Raw genomic sequence first — 11,036 nt, 5'->3', positions numbered from 1 at the left:
GCCGCTTTATCAGATGTAGATGTCTCGGTATTACTTGGAACTTCCGTAGCATAAAAAATAAAGTGGACGATTTCTTATCTCTAGTCGAGACAATCAGACCCAAAGTTATTATGGGAACGGAGACATGGCTGCATGACTCGGTTTCTAATTGCGAAGTTTTTCCCCCTGGTTTTTCCGTATACCGCAAAGATAGAAATGGACACGGAGGTGGTGTCTGTTTGCTAATTTAATCAGACTGGAGTAGTAGTGAACTAGTTTTTTCCGAAAACGACACTGAGTCTGTATGGTGTCGAGTAGTTTTACCTAAGGGGACCACTTTAGTTTTTGGTACATTTTATCGCCCCCCAGATAGTGATGCGTACTCGATAGACAAATTGGGTGACTTGTTGACGACAATTCCAGATAGTGTATTCTTGGGAGGAGACTTTAATCTACCAGGGTTCAACTGGTCTGATGAAGTTCTTGATACAGATGGACCCCGCGCTTACTCGATGTTTGCTGACATAATCAGTGTATTTGGATTTGAACAATATGTTAAAAAACCGACGCGAGAAAATTCTGTCTTGGATTTAATTTTATGCAATTTTCCTGGCGTTGTATCCGAGGTCACTGTACTTCCCGGCATAAGTGATCACTGCGCGGTTGTTGCTAAGCTCTCGGAGCCCGGAACGCGAAAGCAAGCGGAGTGTCCACGGAAAGTATTTTTGTACGACAAAGGTAATTACGAAGCGATCGATGCAGAGCTTGAATCCTATTTTTATACATTTAGTCGTCTGTCCGAAAATAGTGACGTCGAAACTATATGGCATGCTTTTAGAAATAAAATATTAGAGCTTGCGGAGGTGTATATTCCATCGAAACAAATGAGGAAGCGTAAAAAAAATAAGCCTTGGTTTAATGTAGAAATTCGCAGACTTATAGGTAAAGCGAGACGTGCTTACAAAACGCTGACCAAAAGTTGGTCAGTCCAAACTGAGCAGAAGTACAAAGAGATTAACAGGCTTCTCAAATTGCAAATAAAATTAAGCAAAAAAGTGTTCTTTGACAAGTTTAACGAAAATCTAAAAAGAAACCCTAAAGAATTCTGGAAGTTCGTCAACGCGAACAGAAAGGAAGACACTTCTATTCCTGCGTTGAAAGTTGATGGTAATACTGTGGTGTCTGATAACGCGAAGGTTGAATGCTTTAACTCGTATTTTAAGTCGGTATTTTCGGAAGACTCTCCGCATCTGCTGTCTCCAGTGGCTTGCCGAACGCAGCAAAGCGTAATGCCCAGCATTACAATTGACATGAATGGTATAGTGAAGTTGCTGCGCGGAATTGATGCAACCAAGGCTGTCGGACCTGATGGCATTTCCCCTGTTATTTTTCTTAAGTGCAGTGAATCCATAGCGCGTTATCTTTTTGTTATATTTAGTGAAACGTTAAAGACGGGGATGGTTCCAATGGATTGGAAGATGGCAAACGTTACACCAGTTTTTAAATCGGGTTCTAAAGCCAGTGTTGAAAATTATCGCCCTATTTCATTGACATCGATCTCATGTAAGTTGTTTGAACACATTATTTACAGTAACCTTTACTCGTTCCTGGATTCATTACACTTTTTTTCCCCCTCACAGCATGGTTTTCGAAGCGGCTACTCTTGCAACACACAGCTGGTAGAATTTTATCATCATATATCCAGATCACTAGACAGCAGGAAATATGTCGACTGCGTGTTCTTAGACTTTCGAAAGGCATTTGACACGGTCCCCCATCAGTTATTATTGTATAAATTGGCTTTGCTAAACATAGATCCCAACGTCCTGAATTGGATACAAAATTATTTAGAAGGTCGTGAGCAGCGGGTTGTTTTAAACGGTACTATATCCACATCAACTCGGGTTACGTCGGGAGTGCCACAAGGGAGTGTCTTAGGGCCTTTACTTTTTCTCATATACATAAATGATATCACCGAAAACATACAGTCTCATATTAAACTGTTCGCCGACGACTGCGTATTGTACAGGGAAATAAACACGTCAGACGACCTGGCCATGTTATAAACCGACATAAATATTTTATCTTCTTGGTGCAATCAATGGAAAATGAGCCTAAATTTAAGTAAATGCAAACATATTCGTTTCTCGAGAAGTAAGCTGCACGATTCTTATAGCTACCTAATCAACGGGACTGTTTTATGTACTGTGTTTGAGTATGTTTACCTAGGAGTGCTATTTGCGGATTCCCTAAAATGGAACAGCCATATAGAACGTACAATCGGAAAGGCTAGTAAAATGTTTTATTTTATCCGTCGAAATTTTAGATCCGCGTCGCGAAACGTCAAAGAAACACTTTATTTTTCTTTGGTAAGAACGATCCTTGATTACGCGTGCGTTGTGTGGGACCCTTATCACGACTTCCTTATCAATAATCTAGAAAAAATTCAAAACCAGGCCGCGCGTTTTGTACTGAACAACTATGACCCTTATGCTAGTGTTACAGATATGAAGGCCATGCTGGGATGGGAAACACTCAAATGTAGACGAAAAAAAAATAAGACTAAAATTTTTCCACCGTGTCTTTCACAACAAAACAGGAATTGATAAAGCCACTTATCTTATGGAGCCATCCTACGTTTCTACCCGTTGTGATAATTCTAAAAAGGTTGCTGTTCCCACTTACAGGACTGACAGTTTTGCGAATTCATTTTTTGTCAAAACCGCGAGAGAGTGGAACGATCTCCCGGAAGATGTTGTGTCCATTGATGATAATGACGTTTTCTTTTTCCACTTGTTATAATGTTTTCTAAAACCCCCCTACAATAATGCCCACAGGGCGATGTAGGTACAATGTAAATAAATAATAATAAATATCACATCTCTTTTTAGTGAATTTTAGGGTATACGGAGCATTGTCTGGTGTTGTAACATAATGAAAATGGTCGTAGTCACTCAAAACCGAGAAGGACATTGTTAATTCTTGTCTGTGCACTTACCGCCTCGAGCTTTTCAAAGAGGCATACACCCACTTGGTGTCCTCTTCCCGCCTTCGATAGCAAAGAAAAAAACAAAGGGTCTAAAAAAAGCGGATATAACTTGACCCCACTCCCCCCCCCCCTTTTTTGTGTAAAAATGTTTTTTATTTCTTTTTTTTTTACATTGTTGTTAGGGTCTAAACAAATATAAATTTAGGGGCTTGGTGTTGAAAACAAAAATGGTTTTGCGAAACTGAAGGGTGCCAAGCCTCGCTTTGCGCGTGAGAGTGTCACTGAGCTCGACTTTACCAAAATAAAAACAACCCTTCCTTTAGAAAAAAAAAAGTGGGGGGGGGGGGGGTCTTCAATAAAAAAGTAACGGATTAAAAGAAATCCGTTACGTAAAAAATGTAAGGGAATTACTTTAAAATTACATCAGAAAATATGTAATTATTTCGTTACTAAATTACTGATAAATGTAAGGGATTACAAGTAATTTCGTTACTTGTAACGGATTACGTACAAGTCTGGTTGTCACCGGGTACTACCTTGCATCTGAATAACCTTACCATCGCTGTAAAGGAGGCGCATAAGTTTCTAGGCGTGATATTCGACAAAAAGCTAACATTCGTACCTCACTTGAAAGAACTAAAACAAAAATGCCTACTATCTTCCAATATTCTTAAGGTGCTGTCACACACTACTCGGGGGCCTGACAGACAATGTCTGCTGCGAATTTATAACTCTAGTGCGGTCCCGGTTGGATTACGGTGCACCGGTATATGCGTCGGCACGACCATCTGCTTTGAGGATGTTAGACCCAATCCAACACTTGGGGCTGCGTCTAGCCACAGGTGCTTTTCGCACGTCGCCCGTGCTGACTCTGTATGCTTAAACGCATCAGATGTCGCTTGAGCGACGCAAACAATATCTTAGTCTGTGTTATGCCTACAAAGTTTATAGGGATCCGTACCAACCTTCATTCTCCGCTCTGCGGACCTCTGCATCACTGCGGCTTTCTGAGAATAAGCCTAGTATTGTTTGGCCCTTGAGCCTTCGGACTGAGAGCATAGCAAGGTCGCTGCACCTTTCTTTTGATGAGCCTCCCTTGATGAGACAGGCCTATAGGGTTGTTCCTTGGGACTTGGTGCCAATCTCTTACGATTGGTCCCTTTCAAGGTACAGCAAAAAGGTTGTTCCTCCTTTTGTTCTCTTGCGGGAGTTCGCAGAGCTAGGGCAGAAATATAGTGACTATCTCCACTTTTACACTGATGGCTCAAAAACGTCGACTTGCGTAGGGTGTGCAGTTTGTTCTCTCGCTTACAGTTAAGTTAGGCAACTCAACCCTCTAGCAACTATTTTTACCGCCGAATTGTATGGTATCCTGATTACTGTTGAATATATTCCAGAAAATAACATTAACAAAGCAGTTCTGTTTACTTCCAAAGTGTTCTCTTAGCTATTTCATCTTTAGCAGACAGTAAGAATGCTCTTGTGCAGTAGGTTTGTTTTCAGATAAACAAAGCTTTCCATCTAGGACAAGTTATAAATTTCTGCTGGGTGCCCAGTCATGTGGGCATTCCTGGTAACGAGAATGCAGACCACCTTGCACTTTCTGCAAAAAACTACACGGAAACGTCTCTTGGCCTGCCACACCAAGACCTCAAGCCAGCCTTAGAGGGCAACTCTGCCCGAAACTCAAAATGAAATAAATTACTGGTATCGCTGTAGTGACACAAAATACAACACCAGCCAAAATATCACGTCCGTGGGACGCCGCATTCTCAACTAATGCCGATAATAAAAATGAGACTCACCGCGAGCCGCTGCTCCTTAGCGGGCGGCCAGCGGGTTGCTGATTGTAAAGCAACATTGGGCCGTAACATCAGTATCGTTCTCTTTTTTTCCTCTGATCCGGGCGTTGCGCGGAGTGCGCTTCTTTGAGCCGCTACCAGCGCTACTTCGGCTTGTGATTGGCGTGTTTAGCCGTTGCTTTTATCTGGAGCCCGTGTAGCTCCGCTATAGCCTTTTGTTTATTTGCTTGTGAGGACTGCAAGACTCGTTTTAGTGAGCAACTCGGTGCGTCCCAGACTGCCCAGCTGTTCCTCGAAAGATGCCGAGTACAACTTGAAGCTCTGTCGGCTGCTCAAACAACCCGCTGCACAACCCGGAGGTGCTTTTTCACAAGTTTCCAACGGACCGGAAATTGGAGAAGGTGTGGGTGAACGCTGTTCGGCGAGTGGACTTTGGATTTCGGCTTTTACGCGCCCGAGGAAAAAGAACAAAAACACACACACAAAAAAAAAACAGACGTGTGCAGCCCAGCGCACGTCTGTTCGGGCGCCGCGGCCCGCGCCGGAGAGCCTCGGAGCTTTGTGTCTCGGACTGACCCGCAGCGCGATAGCGAGAGGGTTCCCAGTACTTTACGTCACTGGCAGCACGGCGCAGAGCAACGCCGCTCCATCCACGGAGCCCCGATGACAGTTCCCCGCAGGGGGCACCTGTGAAAGCAGGTGTTTGGAGAGTGGCGTCTCCACGGACCCCGAGCCATGCGGGTTCGCCCGCCCACGTCTGGCTGTGCGTGGCTTTCCCGTGTCCGGGGAAAAGGGCATCCTGGTGGTTGAGCCGAGCCCGGGGTAGGGTTGGACCCTTCGGGGCCCCCCGGGTGAGGCAATACACCACTTCGGCCCCTGCTTCTCGTAGGCGGGAGTCCTGGTAAGGCCCGGCCAGGATGATTCAGCCTAGTCGCCTTTTCTTCTACTATCCCCTCCGATCTTTCACTCCCACCTTTACTTATACTTCTCTCTCTTTTCTCTCCATTCCCCTTTCACCTTCTTGGCGGCAAGGGCCAACCTTGAGTGGAGAAGGACGCTAGTCTAGACCCATTCTTGGGTATAACATCTGGGTAGGTGCTACTTGAGTAACGTGCACAGCAAAGCCATTTTTGTTATGTGCCGTTACCCTGTCCCATGTTGGGCTCCATGGTGGGCGGCACACCGGAGATGTCGAAGATCTCCCATTTTTATATGGGTTCCAAAGCAAAACTTCCTTCTGATCGATCTCTGAAAAGAGTTCGCACCGAAGCCACCGTTCCTCTAAAGACTACAGATAACACTCAAGCCTTCTCAAAGTTTCTAGTAATACACTGCGAATACGAACTACCACTTGGAAAGCTGTCCCCATTCCTTGTGGCAAAAACCTTGGAATCATGTGTTGGAAAATCTTACAAAGCAAAGAAGCTTCGCTCTGGAGACCTCCTTGTCGAGGTTGAAACTGAGCAACAAAGTAAAGCGCTCCTTGGACTTACTAGTATAGCTGATCGCAAAGTCACAGTAACGCCACACCGATCTCTCAACACCATTCGGGGCGTGATCTCCGAAGATGATCTGTTGGAAAGTACTGAAGATGAAATCCTTGAAGGACTAAGCAATCAGGGTGTGATTGCAGTGAGGCGTATTACCTTTCGTCGAGAAGACCAAGAGAAGCCTTCGAAGCACCTTGTGCTTACATTTAACTCCACGACCCTCCCCCAGACGGTCAAGGCTGGCTATCTCAACTGCAAGGTTCGACCGTTTATCCCCAATCCGAGACGTTGCTTTAGCTGCCAGCGTTTCGGACATGGGGCAGCCACTTGCAGGGGACGGACAACCTGCGGAAAATGTTCAAGCAATGATCACCCTACTGACAGCTGTGCAAGTGATTTTTCCAAATGCGTGAACTGTTCAGGTGCTCACCCTGCATACTCCCGTTCATGCCCAAAGTTTAAAGAAGAAAAAGAAATACTAACACTGAAAACCAAAGAAAATCTGACCTACTTTGAAGCACGAAAACGCCTCTCATTCCTACAGAGAGGCACCTACGCCGCTGCGGTCAGCAAGGGGGCTGCACCGACAACGGCTTCCGTGGGGACACAGGTCTGCCTTTTAGACCTTTCTGCCCCGCGCAAACCTCAAGCCCCCAAAATCTCACCTGGAATCCCTCAAGAACAGAGGGATTCAACTCAAACCGCATCCTCAAAGGCGACGGCCCCGCGCCGTATGCCCGCACGTCCTCGTGAGAAAACTGTGACGACAGAGTCACAGTGCCTTGAGGGGCGCCCTTCATGTTCCTCGCATCGCGAGGTTGAGGCAATGGATGTCTCCAGCAGTCCGCCGGAGCCTCCACCTGCCCCGAAGGTTGGTAAAATCTCGTCAAAAGTTGAGGACCCAAAGAAAAAGACCAAAGCGACAGGTCCAGAAGCTGGCACATAGCAAGTGCTTAGTCGTGGACGCTGTTTCAACACCCAAAAATTTTCATTAACACTTCATACACCTCACAGCATCACTGTTCTTTGTCGCTCACCTGCATTACCTCACTCACTCTTAGGGATCAGTTGGGACAGAGGAATGATGGCGACTCCCTCGCCAGTGGCGTTGGCCCAAAGTCTCGACCCCCTTGGAGGTCAGAGGGGGCAGCTCCACAAGGATCAGCCAGAGGACTATTGGCGACTCCCTCGCCTGGGGCACTACCTCTATTTGTCTTTCCCCGAAGGCTTGGTCGGAACTGCCCTCCTGTTGACATCCACACCCATTCATGTCCTCTTTCGTTTTTTATTAAATTAGTTTTTCGATTTTTCCTTAGAACCTTAGTTTGTGAGTGGTGCATTACAGCTTTAGCTGCTTATGCGCTAAGGCTACGAACTCGAGGTCCCGAGTTTCAAACTTGTAACCGACAATGAGTCTTATTCAATGGAACTGCCGAGGTCTCCTACATAATTATGACGATGTTTGCTCCCTTTTGGAGGAATATCGTCCACTGGCAGTGTGTCTCCAGGAAACTCACTTGAAGGGAAGTCAGTCTAGAAGTCTTTAGGCACTTTCATTTTTTCCGCAAGGATAGAGATCACTCGTCTTACTCTTCTGGCGGCGTGGCCATAGTAGTGCAAAAATCAGCTGCATGTGTTGAGGTTTCCGTGCAGACCGCCTTGGAAGCAGTAGCTGTTCGCATTCTGTCAGACCGCCTGATAACCCTTTGTTCACTTTACATTCCTCCAAACTTTCATTTAAGGTGTGAAGATTTTGAGTCACTCATCGCGCAACTCCCCCATCCATTCATTATTCTTGGCGATTTTAATGCACACAATCCTTTATGGGGCAGTACTAGACGCGATACTCGTGGAGCAATTGTCGAACGGTTTATTTTATCTACAAATTTGTGTCTGTTTAACGAAAAGAAACCCACAAACTCATTTACATCAATTGACCTCTCTGTAAGTGAACCTATTTTATTTTCACTCTTTTCGTGGCAGGTTACAGATAATCCTTTAGGTAGTGACCACATGCCGATTGTTTTAAGACGAAATAACCCAGGTGTGACCCTCCCCAGCCGAACTCCCCGCTGGAAATTTGAGAAGGCAAACTGGTCACAATTCAGTGAATTCTCACTGCTGGCATGCACATCTCTTGACAAGCTTTCAATGGATGAAGTGAACGAATACTTAACGAATTGTATCCTTCAGGCAGCCATAATGGCAATCCCCATGACCTCGGGACGCCTCCCACGCCGTCCCAAGCCTTGGTGGAACGAAGAATGCTCAGAATCACGAAAAAAACAAAACAAGGCATGGAGCATATTTCGACGGTATCCGACATCGAGCAATCATCTTCACTTTAAGCAAATGAAGGCCCGTGCACGGTACATTCGCCGGCAATCAAAAAGAACAAGTTTCCAAGGGTATGCGACATCAATAAATAGCCACACATCCCCGAAAGAGGTCTGGGACCGAATTAACAAAATCAATGGATGTTATACTGCTTTCACCATCCCCCTGTTATCCTGCAACGGAACCTGTCCAGAAAGTCTAGAGGAACAAGCCGATATTCTCGGGGAACATTTCGAGTTTGTTTCAAGTTCCAGGCACTATTCACCATCATTTCTTCGGCTAAAACAACGGGAAGAAGCCAGGACCATAAAGGCACCTGGCAGTGCACGGGAGCCGTACAATAGATTCTTCACCCTTATTGAACTAAAGATGGTCCTTCATAACGTCAAACCCTCGGCAACTGGTCCTGACGGTATCCACTACTTCATGTTGAATCATCTCCACCCGTCTACACTTGATTTGGTTTTATACCTTTTCAACAGAATATGGGAGGAGGGACGTTTTCCATCAGCTTGGAGAACGGCTACAATTATCCCTCTACTTAAACCTGGAAAAAACTCGGATGCTGCTACTAGTTACAGGCCAATCGCATTGACGAGCTGCTTGTGTAAAACCCTCGAAAAAATGATTAATAGACGACTGATGCAGCACTTGGAAAAACATTGCATCCTGGATAAATACCAGTGCGGTTTCCGCTCATTCCGCTCAACACAGGATCAGTTGGTTCGATTGGAGACAACTGTTCGAGAGGCCTTTGTCAATAGACAGTACTGCCTCTCTGTGTTCTTCGATCTCGAGAAAGCATGCGATACTGCCGGGCGGCATGGAATTTTGAGGGACTTGATTGACATTGGTATCCAGGGCCGCATGTTCTTTGCCATTGAAAGCTATTTAGGTAGACGCACCTTCCGAGTAAGGCTGGGGTCTGTACACTCACGATGGTTCGTACAGGAAAACGGTATTCCACAGGGCGGTGTCCTAAGTGCTACTCTGTTTGCTATAAAAATCAATTCTATCGCGCGTGTCATACCACCATCGGTCCACTATTCGCTATATGCAGATGACCTCCAGATCGCTGTTTCCTCATGTAACCTTGCAATCTGTGAACGGCGTGTTCAACTGACTATTAATAATGTGACAAGGTGGGCTGACAATAACGGATTTAAGTTCTCCACGGAGAAGACTGCTTGTGTTTGTTTTTCACGAAAACTTGGTGTGATGCCGACGCCTTCGTTGACCATATACAGTGCACCAGTTCAGATAAAAACTGAGTATAAGTTTCTAGGGCTTATATTCGACTCCAAGCTCTCTTTCAGCCAGCATATCAAAACTCTAAAACAAAAATGCCATAAATCCCTTAATATTTTAAGAGTTCTCTCCCACATGACTTGGGGCTCCGATCGACTGTGCCTTCTAAGAATCTATAGGTCGATTGTGCGGTCACGCCTAGATTATGGATGTTTGGTGTATGGATCAGCGAGTGCATCAACACTGAAAATGTTGGATCCAATCCATCATGCAGGGATCAGACTTGCCACTGGTGCATTTCGTACATCCCCTGTGCTGAGCCTCTATGCCGAAGCTAATGAAATGTCTCTAGAGAAAAGGCGAGATGTCCTAGGTCTAATGTATTCGCTTAGGATACGGTCGGTAGTACAACATCCGTGTCGGGAACTAGTCGAGGGAACACGTTTTGAACGAACCTTCCAAAGCAAGCCCGCTGTTAAGCCTCCCTTTTCTTTGCGGAACAAGACTGCGGCCGCATCAGCTAACCTTCAGACAAACCCACCTGTTGCTCAGCTTTTGGGAACAGTGGCACCATGGGAACATGGTCTGCTCATCACAGACTTGTCACTTACTGAGTACACTAAGAAAAATACCCCACCAGAAGTTTTAAAACAGGAATTCTTTGAGCTACAAAATACATATATAGACTACACCAGCTTTTATACTGACGGCACAAAAACCCATTCCTGTGTCGGATGTTCCGTGATTGGACCATCACTTAAATGTGTGCGGAGGATTAATTCCAGTGCAACTATCTTGACTGCCGAGTTATACGGTTTACTATTGGCCACAGACTATATTATCAAAAATAGGCATACATACTCTGTAGTTTACACTGATTCACTAAGTGCTCTGAGAGCACTCAGATCCCTTGAGATAGCGAAAAACCCTATAATAACTCAGCTACAACATAAAGTGGTTGCTGCGGCTAGGGACAACAAATTGCAGATAGTCTTTTGCTGGGTGCCTAGTCACGCGGGTATTCCCGGCAATGAAGCTGCTGATCGTGCCGCTTCCACATGTGCTACAAGGAAGGTTGATCTTCACGACATACCCTACCAAGACTACAAAGCGACTGTAAAGAAAAGTATCAAGTGTAAATGGCAAGAGGAATGGTCCCGCGAAACCAACAACAAACTTCATGTTGTGAAG

This window comes from Ixodes scapularis, unplaced genomic scaffold, assembly GCF_016920785.2.
Source record: "Ixodes scapularis isolate PalLabHiFi unplaced genomic scaffold, ASM1692078v2 ptg000597l_1___fragment_1__unscaffolded, whole genome shotgun sequence".
Lineage (NCBI taxonomy): Eukaryota > Metazoa > Arthropoda > Arachnida > Ixodida > Ixodidae > Ixodes > Ixodes scapularis.
Note: the sequence above shows the minus strand (reverse complement) of the source record.